Here is a 19,744-nt window from a genome sequence, read left to right as displayed (position 1 = left end):
ACCTCAGGTGATCCACCTGCCTCAGCCTCCGAAAATGATGGGATTACAGCCGTGAGCCACCGCACCCAGCCATTTTATTTTTTGAAATCAATAGGTATTATTTGGAAGCTGAAACCATTGGCCACTTTTGTTTTCTGCTTTAGCTTTTTTAGGTATTTCTTTAAGGCACTAAGGTTTATAAGCTTAGCAAAAGCCCAAATGGACACCTCAGAAGAACAAATGAGTCTCTCATGTAGCTCCTTCTCCATACCTAAGCATGGCTGAATTCTCACCTTTCTCTAAATCTTTATAAAGAACTCCATAAGCCTCAGTCATCCCATACTCCAGCATCTCCAAAATCATGCACGCTGAAGCTTCTTGCTCTCTTTGCAGTTTTTTCAATTTGTGCTATTTGTCCTTACCAAGAAAGGATATGCTTTTCATCTTTCCCCAAGTCTTTCTCTCCCGCATTTAGGTATTCAAACACAATCCCCAGCAAACAAAAGCCAGTCTCCCTCTCTCCCAGAGGATGTGAGAAAGCTCTGTGCTGTTCACTGTGCTGGCAGCTACCTTCTGACCATGAGGGATGAGGTGGGGGGAGCGGACCCAGAGACAGCAGAGCTCATACTGCTGAGCCCATACTGCTGAGCCACCGACTTCACCAACCCCCAAACCCAACCTTACCCAAGACTTTCTACTAAGCAGAATGATAGGTTTATCACCTAAGATGGTTGAATTTGGTTTTCTGCAACTTACAGCCTACAACATCCTAAAACAATTATTTTACTTCCAAAAGGATTTGAGGCAGAGAACCACCAGCATCATATTTTCATTAAACACAATATTCTTAGGGCACCTAATGTGTGCCCAGCCTTGTCCTAGACACTAAGGATACAGCAGTGACCAAGCCAAAATGCTACTTTAACGTAGCTTAGTATAAAGGGAGGAATGCTGTAGACAGCATCACATCTGTTCAGTGGTGTTATTAACACAGAACACAAAAAAAATGAGAGGGCAAAGCATGTATGCATTCACGTCAAATCCTAGATATTTACATTAAAACTAGAGCTTCCTGCATCCATAATGTGAATTCTCAGCATATTTCATATGAAAAAAAAAAATGGCAACAGGCTAAAAATTACTACCAAAGTGCTGAGAGATACCTAGCCACAACAAATACAAAACCTGACGGAAACACAGCCATACAAGTTCACTGGTGGTTATATAAATATATAAATATAAAAATGTGGAATAACAGAAAGGAGTCTCCTGAATTTCTGTGGTGAATTTCTTTACATTTCTAATGGTTGTTTTTGTTTGCTTGTTTTGCTGTCGCCCAGGCTGGAGCCCAGTAATCTCAGCTCACTGCAGCCTCCATCTCCCGGACTCAAGTGATTCTCCTGCCTCAGCCTCCTGAGTAGCTGGGCTTACAGGTGTGCGCCACCACACCCAGCTAACTTTTCTACTTTTAGTAGAGACAGGATTTCACCTTGTTGGCCAGGCTGGTCTCAAACTCCTGACCTCAAGTAATCCACCAGCCTCGGCCTCCCAAAGTGCTGAGATTACAGGTGTGAAACACCGTGCCTAGCCTTCTAATCATTCTTGATATTAATTTAGCTACATTTGCTTTTTTTTTTTTTTGAGACAGAGTTTCACTCTGTCACCCAGGATGGAGTGCAGTGGCACCATCTATGCTCAATGCTACCTCCGCCTCCCAGATTCAAGTGATTCTAGTGCCTCAGCCTAAGTAGCTGGGATTACAGGCATCACCACACCCAGCTAACTTTTGTTATTTTTAATGGAGACAGGCTTTCACCATGTTGGCCACGGTGGTCTCAAACTACCAACCTCAAGTGATCTGCCTGCCATGGCCTCTCAAAGTGCTGGAATTACAAGTATGAGCCACTGCGCCCAGCCTGCTATCATTCTTAATGGTTAAAATGTCAGACCAGTATAACACCAAGATTAAGAACAGCTTCGTTTATTCAAAGGCCCTTGAGAATCTGAGCCCAGGCCCAACAATCCTACATGCTGTAAGATCAACACTACCACCACTAGCATCTGTGAAGATAAAGAGTTAAAAGAGAGTTTTAGGTGAAACCTTAAGGACCCAGGGATATCCTGGTATCTCTGAATATTATGTACTAATTGTATGGGTCAACATCTGATTTATCAGATGATATGGTTTGGCTCTGTGTCCCCACCCAAAATCTCATGTTGAATTGTAACCCCCAGTGTTGGCAGAGGGGCCTGGTAGGAGGTGACTGGATCATGGGAGTGCCTATCCCCGATGCTGGTCTTGTGATAGAGTTCTCAGGAGAGCTCGTTGTCTGTTAAGTTCACTCTCCTACTGCCATATGAAGACATGCCTGCTTCCCCTTCACCTTCTGCTACGACTGTAAGTTTCCTGAGGCCTCCTCAGCCATGTCTCCTGTACAGTCTGCAGAACTCTTGAGTCAATTAAACCTCTTTTCTTCATAAATTACCCAGTCTCAGGTAGTTCTTTATAGGAGTGTGAGAACAGACTAACACACGAATGTTGTGCCTATGTTTTCTTTGGTGTTTCCTTGAGGTGGACCTGGATTTCTCTTACTTTTCAGGTAGTTGAGTCTCAAAGAATGGCAACAAGGAGAAACTGAACAGCAGATTGGGAATCAATTCAGGCCACTTGAGTAAAATTCAAAAAGAAAAAAGAAATGGAAATGTCTACATCTAGAGGCCAGTATAAAAATACCTTTGGTGTTCCTAAATAACTCGAAACTCTTAGAGAAAAGGGAAATCAGATTACGAGACATAAAAGAAGTTAAATTGGAAATAGCAACAGAAACTCATGACTTTTTAAAAGCTCAATTCCTCTGCTGACTTAAGTAGCTTCTTATCGTGTGTCATACTATCTCTCCTCATTCTGTAGAACAATCTCATGCACCTCCCAGAGCCCAGATTTTTATCTCTAACACTAGTCTCCTCTAAAACAAGCCAGTACTCTTTGAAAATGAGCTACTTACAGTTTACAGACAGGATATGTCAAGAGGTACCTAAGATATCTTATTACCAAAAAGCACAGATGCTTTCAAGAGTGCCTTCAGAAAGCGTCAAGAAGCCACCCAGCTTAAGAAAGAGCATCTAACAGCCAAACTGTGACACAAGTGTCAAATTCAAAGGAAAAATTACAGCTCACTACAACCAACTAAGGCTGAAAAGCACCCTGGGTTTAAGATGATTAAAATGAGATATATTGCAGCAGAATGTATTAGAGAAAAGACACACCTTCTGATAATGGTTTGGCTGTATTCCCACCCAAATCTCACCCTGAATTGTAATAATCTCCACATGTCAACAGTGAGGCCAGGTGAAGATAACTGAATCATGGGGGCAGTTTCTCCCATACAGTTCTCATGGTAATGAATAAGTCTCACAAGATCTGATGGCTTTATAAATGGGAGTTCCCCATTTATAAAGTCTCTTGCCTGCCACTATGAAAGACAAGACTTTGCTCATTATGTGCCTTCCACCATAATTGTGAGGCCTCCCCAGCCGTGTGGAACTGTGAGTCAATTAAACCTCCTTCCTTTATAAATTACCCAGCCTTGGGTATATCTTTATTAGCAGCGTAAGAACAGAGTATTACAGAAAATTGGTACTGGTACAGCAGAGTGCTATTATAAAGATACCTGAAAATATGGAAGCAACTTTGGAACTGGGTAAAAGGCAGAAGTTGGAACAGTCTGGAGGGCTCAGAAGACAACGGGAAGAGATGGGAAAGTTTGGAACTTCAGAGACTTGTTGAGTGGCTTTAACCAAAATGCACATAGTGATACGGAAGTCCAGGCTGAATTGGTCTCAGATGGAGATGAGGAACTTGTTGGGAACTGGAATAAAGGTCACACTTGCTATGCAAAGAGACTGGTGGTATTTTGTTGCTGTGCTAGAGATCTGTGGAAGTTTGAACTTGAGAGAAATTATTTAGGGAATCTAGCGAAAGAAATTTCTAAGCAGCAAAGCATTTGAGAGGAAGCAGAGCATAGAAGTCTGGAAAATTTGCAGATTGATGATGCAATAGAAAAGAAAATCCCATGTTCTGGGAGAAATTCGACCCTGCTGCAAAAATTTGCATAAGTAACAAAGAGCCCAATGTTAATCACCAAGACAATGAGCAAAATGTCTCCAGGGCATGTCAGAAACCTTTGCAGCAGTCCCTCCCATCGCAGGTCCAGAGGCCTAGAAGGAAAAAATGGTTTTGCAGGATGGTCCCAGGGCCCCCCTGCTGTGTGCAGCCTAGGGACTTGGTGCCGTGTGTCCCAGCTGCTACCACAGTGGCTAAAAGGGGCCAAGGTACAGCTCAGGCTGTGATTTCAAAGGGCACAAGCCCCAAGCCTTGGCAGCTTTCATGTGGTACTGATCCTGCAGGGGCACAGAGGTCAAGAATTGAGGTTTGGGAACCTCCACCTAGATTTCCAAGGATGTATGGAAACACCTGAATGTCCAGGCAGAAGTTTGCTGCAGGGATGGGGCCCTCACAGAGAACCTCTACTAGGGTGGTGTGGAAGAGAAATGTGGGTTTGGAGCCCCAACACAGAGTTCCCACTGGGGCACTCCCTCATGGAGCTGTAATAAGAGGGCCACTGTCCTCCAGACCCCAGAATGGTACATCCACTGACAATTTGCATTCTGCACCTGGAAAGCCTCAGACACTCAATGCCAGCAGGTGAAAGTAGCCAAAAGGGGGGCTATACCCTGCAAAGCCACAGGGGCGGAGCTGCCCAAGGCCATGGAAGCCCACCTCTTGCATCAGCATGACCTAGATGTGAGACATAAAGTCAAAAGATATCATTTTGGCTTTAAGATATCACTGTTCCATTGGATTTCAGACTTGCATGGGAATTGCAGTCCCTTAGTTTTGGCCAATTTCTCCCATTTGGAACAGGTGTACTTACTCAATGCCTACAGGCTGACAATATCAAGGAAGTAACTAACTTACTTTTGATTTTACAGGCTTAGAGCCTAAAGAGACCTGCCTTATCTCAGATGAGACTTTGGACCATGGACTTTTGAGTTAATGCTAAAATTAGTTAAGACTTTGGGGAACTGTTAGGAAGGCATGATTGGTTTTGAAATGTGAGGACATGAGACCTGGGAGGGGCCTGGGTGGAATGATACGGTTTGGCTGTATCCCCACCCAAATCTCACCTTAAATTGCAGTAATTCCCATGTGTCAAGGGCAGGGCCAGGTGGAGATAACTGAATCATGGAGGCAGTTTCCCCCATACTGTTCTGATGGTATCAAGTCTCACTAGATCTGATGGTTTAATAAATGGGAGTTCCCTTGCACAAGCTCTCCTGCCTGCTGCCATGTAAAACATAACTTTGCTCCTCACTTGCCTTCCACCATGATTGTGAGGCCTTCCCAGCCATCTGGAACTGCTGAGTCAATTAAAACTCTTCCCTTTATAAATTACCCAGTCTCAGTTATGTCTTTATTAGCAGCTTAAGAAAAAATTAATACACCTTCCAATAAGAGTTCAATTTCACACAATTGAGGACAGGGGACTGATTTAAAACAAACAAACAAAAAAGGCTGAAACACTTGAAACACTTTGATAATTGTGATAAACACTTGAAAAACATTGAAACACTTTGATAATATCCCTTCATTGGATAATTCAAATGGTTACTATGTTAATAGTAGGGGATATTTATTGCATTTACTACCTAAATATTGAGATTTCCCTTTTAAGACAGAAGACTAGACTTGTGAGTTGAGAGCTCATGTGTACTGAAACCTGGATAGCAAAGGAGACTGCAGGAGCAGGCTTCAAGCCTGCCTAAACTCAAGCCGCTGGAGATAAATGGCTGTGGGGAAATCAATCATGGGTTCATACAGTAAGGAATATGTTGCAGGAACACACTGGTTTTAGTGACTTGCACAGCTGGGCAAGCACTTACACACCAATCTCCAGAAGTCAGAAGAAAATAAGGGGATATATCATAAAAGTTATGTGACACTGAGAGCCTCCTAAGGTACCTGTGGTACCTTCACCTGGATCAGACAGTATCATCAGCCACAAGGCATCCTGGGGAACCGAGGCTGGGGCATTTTGTCACCTTGGCAGCTACACTCTTCATCTCCATTAAAGAGATGTGTATCCTTTGTCTGTGTCAACTGGCCTCTCTTATCTGTCAGTCACCAAGCTGGTACCACCACCGCCACCACCAGGAACATTACTTACCTCACCAGCTTCCACCACTGGCAGCAACCCACCCTTGCCTCTAGCTCCCAGTCTAAAAGTAGCTTGTAGCACAGCCCAGGGCCCCCTATGTGGGCAGGATAAATAAGAAACAGCAAGGGCAACAAGGCCTTAAATAAGTCATCACACTCAACCTTTCCCTAAATGACCCATCGCTCCTATACTGGACTGCAGCGAACCCTTTCTATCTACAGTGTGTCCCCTGTCAGGTTCTTCCACTGTATCCTGATCTTGCTCACAAAGCAGAGGAGTGGACACTGTCACTTGACCAATGTGCCTTCAGCCTTCCAGAGACTTACATGTCACTACTTCACAGGCATCCCCTTCCCTCCACCTCCCCATCAACCTAGACCAATTCCTGGTCCTGATATGGCTGGCCTGCCCTGCCTGAAGGTTATGTAGGTCGCAAGCCTCACAGGGAAAAACAAAAAGAGGCAGAATTTAAACATCCATCTTTCCATTCTTTTCTTTCCTTATGTTTGTCTAGATAATTCACATTTCTTGTCACTACACACTACAATTCACAGGAGAGTTATTTTAAAAGGGAGACGACACAAGCATGACATTGAAACATGGATCCAAGACAAAAGAAACAAGCTAGGCGGTGGCTCATGTCTGTAATCCCAGCACTTTGGGAGGCTGAAGCAGGCAGATCACCCAAGGTCAGGAGTTCGAGACCAGCCTGGCCAACATGGTGAAACCCTGTCTCTACTAAAAATACAAAACTAGCAGTGTTGTGGCGGGTGCCTGTAATCCCAGCTACTCAGGAGACTGAGGCAGAAGAATCGCTTGAACCCGGGGAGTGGAGGTTGCAGTGAGCTAATATCACACCACTTCACTCCAGCTTGAGTAAAAGAGTGAAATGCTATAAGAAGGAAAGAAACTGAAAGGGGAAAGGGAAAAGGGGAAAAGGAAAAGGAAATGAAAAGACAAACCAGTAATATGAAGCTTGACATGCTGGCAATTGCTTTGCAATTTCCAATGTTAATGATGAATTATAAGCAGCACAACAGTTAACTCCACTCCCTCCTGAAATTGCAACAAAAATGAGAGTTAAGGAGAAAACAAGGTATAAATCTGCAAAGAGAACAGCAGCAGACAAAAGCAGATGAGACACAGTAACATTTTGAAGGTTCTAAGTGAACCAGACAAGTGGCAACTAACATAAAATATGGCCACCTCTGCTTTGTCATATGCTAATAGAAGCCAAAACACAGCAAGCCAACTCCTGCCACATAAAAATAGAAAGATTGACAAACTGGAGGTAAGAGATAATTCTAAAGGTGGGGGAGAAAATCAAGAGAATTAATTGGAAGTCTTAATTTAAAAGGGTCACTAGGCACCTTTACCCATGCAGACAGTGACCTTCCCTGATCCTGAAGATTACACTTTGGGCGTGACCACACCACACACAACTCAGAGTGACAGGTCACACTTAGAATGGACATATAGTAGGTGGAAATCAAATTCTCCATCTTCCTCCTTACTTCCCAGACTCTAGCTCTGAGCAAAGGCACAGTCCCAAGAGGAAAGGCTCACTGATACTGACAACTGGGTGTTCTGCAATGAAAAAGCCAATCTTTGCCTAACACCCTCCAGGGAAGCTCACCAAGAGATAGACATGAAGCAAACACACAGACTTCCAACGAGCTTTTCAGTTCCTCTCTTAAATAGGAATACAGAGCAAGTATCATCAGTCTGAGTGGAAAAAATACTGGTTTTCCTCTGCTCTCCCATCGCAACAATCGATATATAAGACTTCTATGACCAAATAAATGAGGGTTCCTCCCGACACACCAAGCAAGCAATCAGTTATGCGCAGGCCCATGCATAGCATCAAGCATCTGTAATCCCAACACTTTAGGAGGCCAAGATGGGGGGGAGAGGGACACTTGACCTCAGGAGTTTGAGATCAGCCTGGGCAACATGGTGAAACCCCATCCATACAAAAATTAGTGGGGTGTGGTGGCGCACACATGTAGTCTCAGCTACTGGGGGACTGAGGTGGGAAGACCACTTGAGTCTGGGATGGGGAGGCTACAGTGAGCCGTGATCGTGCCACTACATTCTGCCCTGGGCTAGAGTGAAACCTAGTCTCAAAAATAAAAATAGCCGGGCGCAGTGGCTCAAGCCTGTAATCCCAGCATTTTGGGAGGCTGAGGCGGGTGGATCATGAGGTCAAGAGATCGAGACCATCCTGGTCAACATGGTGAAACCCCATCTCTACTAAAAATACAAAACATTAGCTGGGCATGGTGGCGCGTGCCTGTAATCCCGGCTACTCAGGAGGCTGAGGCAGAAGAATTGCCTGAACCCAGGAGGCGAGAGTTGCGGTGAGCCGAGATAGCGCCACTGCACTCCAGTCTGGGTAACAAGGGCGAAACTCTGTCTCAAAATAAATAAATAAATAAATAAAATAAATAAATAAAAATAAATTTTGCAGCAAACACCAACTAGGTGTCCAGTAATTCAACTGTCACACTATCTACCTGGAGATAGCATCAGATCCCACAGGTTGAGGGCTCAGTCCCATAAAACTGCCCACCCTTCAGACACTAGCTGCAAGCCAAGGCCTCTGGAACAAGTGACCAACTAGCCTCAAATGAATGAGGACGCAGAGCAGCTTGGAAACCAGATGTCTCTTTAAAAAAAAAAAAAGAAGAAGAAAGAAAAGTCACTCAGAACAATCAGAAGAACATAAGACATGCTAAATTTAGAAAATGGGTCTTTAGTTACCACAGCCTCACCCATGCTCAGGGTTAATTGTTTAAAGACACTTGGGGGCTTTTTAATCTTCCCTTTCCTGTAGTTTCCAGACAAGGTGATAAATTACCAAGTCTTTTACTAGAAGTTACACAATTTGACCCTCACCCATTTTCTTCATGCTCCTGGAATACGTGATACAAAAAACAATATACAGCCAACCAATAGTTTACACTAAACTTAGAAACTGCCCCCATTGTTGCCCTCTAAAATCCCACTTGTAACTGTTGCTACTAGAAGCACATATTCAGGCAGGGCAACTTGAACCTATGCTTCCCAGGTTACTGTCCTCAAATATGGCCTAAATAAACTCTCCATTTACAGTAATTTTTGCTTTAGTTTCTTTAGGTCTATTGGAATTCCCACAGCTCCCTGTGTTTGATTAATTTGCTAGAGCAGCTCATAAAATTCAGATAAACGACGACTTATTCACCAGTTTATTATAAAGGGTATTACAAAGGACACAGATGAACAGATGCATAACGCAAGGTATTAGTGTTCAGGCCTCTCCAGGCATACCACCCTCCCTCCAGGAACTGCCACATGTTTAGCTATCCTGGAAGCTCTCCAAACCAGACCCTTTTGGGTTTTTATGGAGCCTTCATTACATTAGCATAATTGATTAAACCAACGCTGTTGATGATCAATATCACCTTGACCCCCTCTCCCCTCCCTGGAAGGTTGGGGGTGGGGGCAGAAATTAAAGTTCCAACCCTCAAATCCCACAAGGGTGTTTCAGGTGACCAGAGCCCATTCTGAAGAAGGTCTGCAGGCCATCAATCAATCATCAGCATACAAAAAGACAACATTCTGAAAATTTTAAGGATTGTATTAAATAGGAGTTGTAAGGCAGGAAATGAGGTTAAAGACCAAATAAACGTTTCACATATCACAATCAGACACCAGAGAAAAATCCAGGTCATAAAAGATTGCGATTAAAGAAAATAAAATTTTAAAGGAAAAAAAAATCTTCAGAAGAATCAAAGACAATGCTTGGTACAAAAGAAAACTTTAAAAGTTTCATTTTCGGCCAGCCACGATGGCTCACACCTGTAATCCCAACACTTTGGGAGGGCTAGGGTGGGTGATCACTTGAGGTAAGGAATTCAAGACCGGCCTGGCCAACTTAGCGAAACCCCGTCTCTACTAAAAATGCAAGAATTAGCCAGGCATGGTGGCAGGTTCTTGTAGTCCCTGCTATCAGGAGGCTGAGGCAGGAGAATCGCTGGAACCCGGAAGGGAGAGCTTGCAGTGAGCTGAGATCGCACTACGGCACTCCAACCTGGGCGACAGAGCGAGACTCAAACTCAAAAACACAAGAAAAACAAAGAAAATAGTCAAAGTTCTCAATTAAAAATAACCAAAATTAAAAACTCAATATAAGAGTTGAAAAGATCAAGATGGAAGAAATCTCTTTGAAATGAGTATTTTTTAAAAAGAAAAAAAAGCCCAAGAGATGGAAAAAAATTAAAAATTAGAGGATGAGCATCAAATATATTCTGCTGATAGGGCGTGGTGGCTTACATCTGCTAATCTCAGCACTTTGGGAAGTCAAGTGAATCACTTGAGGTCAGGAGTTCAAGACAAGCCTGGCCAATATGGTGAAACCCATCTCTACTAAAAATACAAAAATTAGCTGGATGTGGTGGCACACGCTTGTAGTCCCAGCTACTCGGGAGGCTGAAGCAGGAGACTGGCTTAAACCCAGGAGGCAAAGGTTGCAGTGAACCGAGATCATATCACTGCACTCCAGCCTGGGCGTCAAGAGACTCTGTCTCAAAAAAAAAAAAAAAAAAATATCCTGCTTACAGGAGAATTTCATAAATAAACCTCAGAGAAAAGGGCAGAGAAACAATACTATAAAACCATTTCCCACAACAGGACAACACATTTCTAGATATAAAAGCTCCAATGAGTGTCCAGCAGGATAACTTTTAAAAGATCCTCCCTCCATAGGTAGGATGACTGAAATTTCAGAACATCAGGGACAAAGAAAAGAACCTAAAAACCTCCCAGAGGAAAAAAAGCATATATAAAGAATCAACAATCGGCAAGGCACAGGACATCTGGGGCAATACCTTCAAAATGCTAAGGGAAAATTATTTCCAAGCCAGAATTCCATACCCAGTCAAATTAATAATCAAGGCCAGGCATGGTGGCTCTTGTCTGTAAGACAAGAGGGAGGCAAAAGCACTTTGGGAGGCAAAAGCAGGAGAACTGTTTCAGCCCAGGAGTTTGAGACCTCCTGAAGCAACACAGTGAGACTCTATCACTACAAAAAAATAAGAAATAAGCTGGACATAGCAGCACACGCCTGTAGTCCCAGCTACTCAAGGAGTCTGAGGTGGGAAGATCACTGGAGCTCAGGATGTTGAAGCACAGTAAGCCATGAATCATCACGTCACTGCACTCCAGCCTGGGCAACAAGAGTAACCCTCTGTCTTTGGCTGGCAGGGGAGGAAATTCCCTGACAAACATCTGTGAAGAAGGGAGGTGGGAGGGAACAGTCCAGATTGGAGCAGGACCAAGTACTACTGGGGGGAAAAAAGTAACTGACAAATTTTCTGCAAGTTTTTGACTCCCTGGTGGATTAAAGGGCTTTATAAGGCAGTAAGAGTCTTCTATCGGCCGGGTGCGGTGGCTCACGCCTGTAATCCCAGCACTTTGGGAGGCCAAGGCAGATGGATCACAAGGTCAAGAGACTGAGACCATACTGGCCAACATGGTGAAACCCTATCTCTACTAAAAAGTACAAAAAATTAGCCGGACATGGTGGTGCGTGTCTGTAGTCCCAGCTACTCGGGAGGCTGATGCAGGAGAATTGCTTGAAACCAGAAAACAGAAGTTGCAGTGAGCCAGGATCATGCCACTGCACTCCTGCCTGGCAACAGACCCAGACTGTGTCTCAAAAAAAAAAAAAAAGTCTTCTATGATCAGAAGTTAAAAGATTACATGTAAATCGATAGCAATTTTCCCATATTCACAAAGATAAAATACTATTTTAAAAGGTGCCTGGGCCGGGCGCGGTGGCTCAAGCCTGTAATCCCAGCACTTTGGGAGGCCGAGGCGGGTGGATCACAAGGTCAAGAGATCGAGACCATCCTGGTCAACATGGTGAAACCCCGTCTCTACTAAAAATACTAAAAATTAGCTGGGTATGGTGGCGTGTGCCTGTAATCCCAGCTACTCAGGAGGCTGAGGCAGGAGAATTGCCTGAACCCAGGAGGCGGAGGTTGCGGTGAGCCGAGATCGCGCCATTGCACTCCAGCCTGGGCAACAAGAGCAAAACTCCGTCTCAAAAAAAAAAAAAAAGGTGCCTCAAAAAGGGTGAAAATTGGCCAGGTGCAGTGTTCATGCCTGTAATCCCAGCACTTTGGGAGGCCAAGGTGGGTAGATCACCTGAGGTCAGGAGTTCAAGACCAGCCTGACCAACATGGAGAAACCCATTTCTACAAAGAATACCAAAAAAAAAAAAAAAATCAGCCAGGCATGGTGGCTCAAATTTAAAAAAAATAAAATAGGCCGGGCGCGGTGGCTCAAGCCTGTAATCCCAGCACTTTGGGAGGCCGAGGCGGGTGGATCACAAGGTCAAGAGATCGAGACCATCCTGGTCAACATGATGAAACCCCATCTCTACTAAAAATACAAAAAATTAGCTGGGCATGGTGGCGCATGCCTGTAATCCTAGCTACTCAGGAGGCTGAGGCAGGAGAATTGCCTGAACCCAGGAGGCGGAGGTTGCGGTGAGCCGAGATCGCGCCATTGCACTCCAGCCTGGGTAACAAGAGTGAAACTCCGTCTCAAAAAAAAATAAAATAAAATAAAGTGAAACTAGTTGTAGAAAGTAAAAAGTTCCTCTTCAAAGTTTCCCTTCTTGTTAAATAATAATAAACGTTAGAAATAAGTTTCTCTTAAAGACTAAGTTTCTTCAAAGCCTTCTTGCTTTTTGCTAGTAACTCTTTATTAAGCCCTATTCTATATAGCTGTTAGATATAAGGGACTAAGTGCACTCTATGTTCTTGTAAGTTAACCAAGATATTTGTGTTGGACATGGTCACAGGCATGTATCACATTCTACGTCCTTGTGCTTTAACCAAGATATTTATGTTCTTACTTTTCTAAGTTCTTTCGCAAGCAACTTCTTCTCTCTTCTTTATTTGGACTTCCTCTTTTCCTTTGTTCTCCATTGCCTTTACCTATTTAGAAAAGTTGTGGGGGTTTTTTTGAGACAGAGTTTTGCTCTTGTTGCCCAGGTCAGACTGCAATGGTGTGCTCTTGGCTCACCACAATCTCTGCTTCCCAGGTTCAACCGATTCTCCTACCTCAGACTGCCGAGTACCTGGGACTACAGGTGTGCACCACCATGCCCAGCTAATTTTTAAAATATTTTTAGTAGTGACAGGGTTTCACCATGTTGGCCAGGATGGTCCTGATCTCTTGACCTCGTGATCCACTCACCTGGGCAACTCTAAGTGCTAGGATTACAGGCATGAGCCACTGCACCCAGCCTAGAAAAGTTTTAAGTTGTTAGCCAATCAGGTTCAGTTTAGATTGTGAGGTCTGGCTCCAACCAACAGAGATCAGCCGCAGCAATAAGGACCCAATGCATAAGGAATAAGTATGTCTCCCTTTCCTTTGTTCACTGTACTCTCATGGCAAGATGGCTAATAGGAGCACCCTTTCTGCAGAAAGTAAAATTGCTTTGCTGAGAAAACTTTTTGTCTGAAAGCTAATTTTTCCTTGCAGTACCTAGGAAAAAACATTGTCTCTAGTTGTCTATAGTTTAAAAAAAAAAGTGGGTAGGTAAAACATTGATTTTTTTTTTTTTAATTCTAAGGTTTAAAGTACTATTCTTTTTTTTTTTGGAGAGCAATGGCAAAATCTCAGCTCACTGCAACCTCCACCTCCCAGGTAGCTGGGATTACAGGCACCTGCCACTTCACCCAGCTAATTTTTGTATTTTTAGTAGTATAAGGTCCACCATGCTGGTCAGGCTGGTGTAGAACTCCTGACCTCAGGTGACCCACCTGCCTTGACCTCCCAAAGTGCTGAGATTACAGGCAGGAGCCCCCACACCCAATCTATTTGGTCTTTCAGTCTAAGTACATGTATTATTTTGATAAATGTAAACATGTAAGTAATAACCTAAACCAAAACTATAACAAAACTTCAACTATATCAAAACATAAAACCAACCTAGATTAATCTACCTAATTGAACCTTCTAACAGTGCTCCACTTTTGTTTTTAAATTGGGGAGAGAAATTTAGAGAGTATCTTTAGCAACCAAAAATCATCAAAGTATGATTTTGATCACAGTTTGTTTTCCTTTTGTAGAGATGAAATCTCACTATGTTGCTCAAGCTGGTTTCAAACTCCTGGGCTCAAGGGATTCTTCCACCTCAGCCTCCCAAAGTTCTGGGATTACAGGTGTAAGCCACTGCAGCCAGCCCATCATATGCTTTTGAAAATTCATGGAACCCAGTGTTTGGGTATAAGCTTTAGAGTCAAAAGACCTATGTTCAAATCCTGATTCAATTGGGCAAGTTACTTTTTCAAGTCTAGTTTTCTGATCTATAAAATGATGTTTGGAAAACTGGGTGAAATAATACATAAGTATTTGGCATGGTGCCTCACAGTTACTAGAACTTGATAAATGGCAGCTGCTATGACAGCAATTATTACTATTTACTACTATTATTACTATTACTTGCTTATTTTCCCCCCAACCAAAATTTGCCTAAAACATTCTAGAATGAGCTTCTCCAACTGGTGGCCCCAGCCCAGGACAGCTCTGATGCAGCTCAACACAAATCTGTAAACTTTCTTAAAATGTTATGAGATTTTCTGCACTTATATTTTTTAGTGCAACAGCTATCATTAGTGTTAAGTGTATTTTATATGTGGCCTTCTTCCAATGCTGCCCAAGAAAGCCAAAAGATCAGACACCCCTGTTCTAGAAGAAATAAGAACCTCAGGCTACTTCTCCAACGGCTTTGAAGACTTCTATGTTTGCCTTAGCATGCTGAATTTCACACCACTCCACTACTTAATTCAACATTTCACTATTTCTTTCCTAGAGCAAAACTGAATGCATAAACTAAAACACATCAGATAAAACACCAGCCCTAGCTGTTGGTCTCTAAAGAATAAAATACCAACAAACTAGCTACAGAATAACATTTTTATGATAATAAACCCTATACAAAGCTTTAAAATATAAGCCATATTGAACAATTCGGATTATTTTAAATTTTGATTCGTTATCTCTTTGAAAGCACTGAGTGGAAACAAACCACAGGTGGACAAAAAATACTGCCTTTGGAATCTGTGAGTTCTAAGCCTGAAGGTTACTTTGACTTCTGTTCACTGGTATGACCTTGAGCAAGATTCTGAACTTCTCTAAGCCTCAGTTTTCTTACCTGAATGACAAGGCACAAACAATTACTTACACATAACCAATGGGGTTATTGTGACAATTAAAGGAGATAATGTCCAAATAGCCCTGTAATAGATGGCCCAAAAGTGAAACTGGCCAGTCACAGTGGCTCACACCTGTAATCCCAACACTCTGGGAGGCCGAGGTAGGTGGATCACCTGAGATCAGGAGTTCAAGACCACCCTGACCAAACACGGTGAAACCCCATCTCTACTAAAAACACAAAAATTTAGCTGGGCATGGTGGCACACACCTGCAATCCCAGCTACTTGGAGCCAGAGGCAGGAGACTCCCTTGCACCCAGGAGGCAGAGGTTGCAATGAGCCAAGACAGCGCTATTGCACACCAGCCTCAGAAACAGGGGCGAAACTCCGCCTCAAAACAAAACAAAATAAGTGAGAACTGCTACAACTACATGTCTATTTTCTTCCAAGAGCTGGAATTCAGGTTTAACTGTCTACAACTAACTCCTGAGGATATCCCAGTTCCCTAGCTCTCTTTAGCTGTAAAATGGCTTCCTTATGAAAAAGGAAAAAAATTCATCTCTGTTCTTCAAGGACAATAATGGACAGTCAAAGAGATATCCCAGGAACATTCCAAAACAGAAGGGAAAGAAGGGTTGGGTGACCCACCATCATGTAGAAGTCAGTTTCTATGTGGCATTGGCCACTTCCAGCTGGGAACCACTTCTTGACAACAAGCCTAATAATACAAGCGCAATCAAATGGCAGACAGGCCAAGAAAGCAAAGAGGCAAGAAAGTCCAACTTTCCATTTCCATCATCCCCTGGGGGAACAAATATACAACCAATAAAACAACTGGGTCAATTAGCCCCCACTTTGGGAAGCTTTTTCATAATCTGTTTTGCAATTTGGAGTAGCTACTGTCATTAATAAGGTAATTCTTTAATCTCTTGAGACATACAGTAAGACAGAAGGCAGGCAGAGGAAAGGAGAAAAATATTAATGCAAGCTGAGAAGCATAAGCAAAGCTTTCAGAAAGAGCTGAGAGAAACCTCCACCTTCCCAAGGAGTAACACCACAAGAGTCTCTGTCCTTTCTCTATCACTGCTGTACACATTTAATCAACTCAGTCCTTGAGACTATCAGGAAATTTACTTACAGAAGGTACCAATGCCGTTAAAATATAATGCTAGCAAAGAAGTGCTGTCAGACTGTAAGTTCTTTTCTGTAGCCTTCTTCAATAAGCATTTACTGACCACCTACGAAGTGCCAAACACTATGCTGTCTACCAGGGAAACGCTGCAAACAGTTTGATTCCTGTCCTCAGAAGAGCAGCATGTGAGTCGAGTAAAGGGATAACCACCACAGAGTAAACACCAGGCACGAAGGAAGCCCAGACAATATCCAGCCAACCAGCCCAGGGTTAGGAACTTTCTGGACCTAGGAACACTCCTGAGCACCACAACTAAAGCGGTCACAGCAGTATGCCCACACCCCCACAGGTCCTTAGGCAGTCACACCCACTGCGCGGGCACAGATGCACAACTGTGTCTGTGCATACATGGTTTGGTCACTAGTGTATTCAACAAATACTGAAGGCCATACTAAACAGGCAGTTAGCAGTGCCTGCTCGGGTTCTAATTCCTCATGTGACTTCGGACAAGTCACTTCCTGAATTGGCACTGGTTCTACCAAAGGCCACAGACGACCTTGAAATATTCCTCCCCCTTAGCTGTCAGCCCTCCTCCCTCGGCGGTGGTTCCACCCTTTCCTAAGCACTAAAAATGTAAAGGCTGAGACCATGAGTCAGTAGTATCATTTTGAATTCACCATGTTCCCCTACATTTTTAAGTGACCGCTGCACTTCATTCCTTTCCTCCACCCACCCTGAAACATCGTAAATTTACTATTCGCTCATTTATGAAGCCTTTTCTAGTGTGAACCGATCTACATTTGAGATTTAAGGTGTTGGGGGGGGGCGGGGAATCTCTATGCTGACACGAAATAAAAATCCCTGACCTCCGGAGTTTTCAACCTAGCTGAGTTAACAGAATCAAACATGAAGACAGGTGTCGAACATAACGTACACCGAACACCTAGGAGTAAAGACACTGCAAGGCCGAGAGCTGGAGAAATGCGGCGGCGGAAGGCCGCCCCGCGAGGGTAAAGCCTCAGTGCCCCTCAGCTTAAGGAGCGGGGAGACCTCTGCGCAGGAGAACTGAGAAGGCAAGTTCCCTGCAGCAGATCGGGTGCCGAGAGACACCAGGCGGCGGGGCCGCAGCAGGTCCTGACAGTCGGACCCGTGGGACTCTCCCGAGGGGCCGGAAAGGATGCGAGGCGGAGGCTGCAGCCGCGAAGGCGGGCGTCCGCGGGGCCGCGGGGAGAGGGACGCCGGGGGAGCGAGCGGAGGGGCGGGAGAGGTGCGGGGCCCACGGGGAGGGCTTGCTGCTGGGCGGCTCTAGGGGAGGCTGAGAGGGCGGACCCGGGGAAGGGGGCGGGTCAGGGCCCCGGGAGGTGGGAGGGCCTGCGGCCAGGCGCCTCAGAGGAAATTAGGGAGCGGGATCCCCTCGGAGGGGCGCGAGGCTGGGCGGCTCTAAGGGAAAATGTGGAGGGGTACGGGCAGGAGGGGGAAGGGGCTAGAGTAGCTTGGAGCAAACCCAGACATTCACCTGCGAACCAGAGTGAAGAACGCTACGACGCCGCGGAGGTTCCTCGCCTTCAACAGCCGCACGTTCGGCGTCCCGGTCGCCGCTCTGACGTCACGCCGCGGCGCGCATGCGCGGGGGCCGGCGGCTGGTGGGGCGGGGTGTCTGGGTGGTTTCCAGGAGAAACGGGAGGGGAGAAGGCAGGGGGCGTAGGGATCCCCGGAGGTCGGCGCTTCTACCAAAAGGAGGTGTTACAGAGTGAGGTCCCGCCTTTAAAAAATAAAAGACTTAGAGGCCGGGCTCGGTGGCTCAAGCCTGTAATCCCAGCACTTTGGGAGGCCGAGGCGGGTGGATCACGAGGTCGAGAGATCGAGACCATCTTGGTCAACATAGTGAAACCCCGTCTCTACTAAAAATACAAAAAACTAGTTGGGCGTGGTGGCGCGTGCCTGTAATCCCAGCTACTTAGGAGGCTGAGGCAGGAGAATTGCCTGAACCCAGGAGGCGGAGGTTGCGGTGAGCCGAGATCGCGCCATTGCACTCCAGCCTGGGTAACGAGAGCGAAACTCCGTCTCAAAAAATAAAAATAAAATAAAAAATAAATAAAAATAAAAGACTTAGGCCAGGCACAGTGGCTCAAGCCTGTAATCCCAGCACTTTGGGAGGCCGAGGCGGGTGGATCACGAGGCCAAGAGATCGAGACCATCCTGGTCAACATGGTGAAACCCCATCTCTACTAAAAATACTAAAAATTAGCTGGGCGTGGTGGCGCGTGCCTGTAATCCCAGCTACTCAGGAGGCTGAGGCAGAATTGCCCGAACCCAGGAGACGGAGGTTGCGGTGAGCCGAGATCGCGCCATTGCACTCCAGCCTGGGTAACAAGAGCGAAACTCTGTCCCAAAAAAAAAAAAGAAAAAAAAAGAATTATTAGCACCCTGATCTTGGTTTCTAAATACTGCTTTCTAAAAATAGGACCAAAACGCCTTAGAGAATTTGGCGACTCTAGGATCCGGGCGCAGAAAGCTAGAGGCTAGAGGTGCTCAAAAAACAGGACGGGGCGTCCAAGCGCGCAGGGACCTACCCAGAGAGCGCCTGGGGCCACGCCGGGGACCATTTGAGCAGCAAAATAAAGTACCTTGCATTAAGTTGTAACCTAGAATATGAATCATCCCAGAGCCCGTGCTGATACAAACACATGATTAAATAAGTGAGGGAGAAGGGATAATCTTCCTTGCAGAGGAATTCTAATAATACCTCACCCAGAGGGGTGTGGTAATCCGCCCTCGACCCCGAGTGTGGCCTGCACCTGGGGACGCCCTTTCCAAGAGTGCAGTGTGGAAGGAGAGCTGTAATTTCACAGCGGAAGCACCTGACAAGTGACCAATATGAAAATCAAAGTGATTAGTCACTCCGTTTGCCCTTGACATGATGTGATGAAAAAACCGTGACCTCAGTCCGACTGAAAGATAAATATCAGACAAATCTCATTTGTGAGCTCTTCCTCAAAACACCTCACCAGTACTCCTCAAACTATCAAGGTATTCCAAAGCAAGAAAAAAAACCGAGAAACTGTCATATGCAACATGGTGATGTAGACAGGTTATAAACTTCAAATGAAAGTTCAAGTTTAGGTAATAGCAGTTTTTAGTTTTGACAAATGTGTAATGGTTATGTAACATGTTAACAGTAGGTGAGATTGTGTGAAGGGTAT

General features: G+C 44.7%; 1 protein-coding gene across 5 annotated transcripts in view; it reads right to left on the bottom strand.

Moving 5' to 3' along the window:
- The window catches only part of PLEKHB2 (pleckstrin homology domain containing B2), a 55,724-nt gene extending 37,577 nt beyond the window's left edge, over positions 1-18,147 (bottom strand). For all 5 annotated transcript variants that reach the window (XM_003922017.4, XM_003922016.4, XM_039479864.2 and 2 more), the window contains exon 1: positions 18,058-18,147. The gene's annotated coding sequence lies outside the window, so the exon portion shown is untranslated. The remainder of the gene's footprint in view (positions 1-18,057) is intronic.
- Between the last annotated feature and the right edge of the window lie 1,597 nt (positions 18,148-19,744).

The sequence above is a fragment of the Saimiri boliviensis genome, chromosome 5 (assembly GCF_048565385.1).
Source record: "Saimiri boliviensis isolate mSaiBol1 chromosome 5, mSaiBol1.pri, whole genome shotgun sequence".
Taxonomy (NCBI): Eukaryota; Metazoa; Chordata; class Mammalia; order Primates; family Cebidae; genus Saimiri; species Saimiri boliviensis.
The sequence above is the reverse complement of the archived record's forward strand: the minus strand, read 5'-3'. Positions and strand labels throughout refer to the sequence as shown.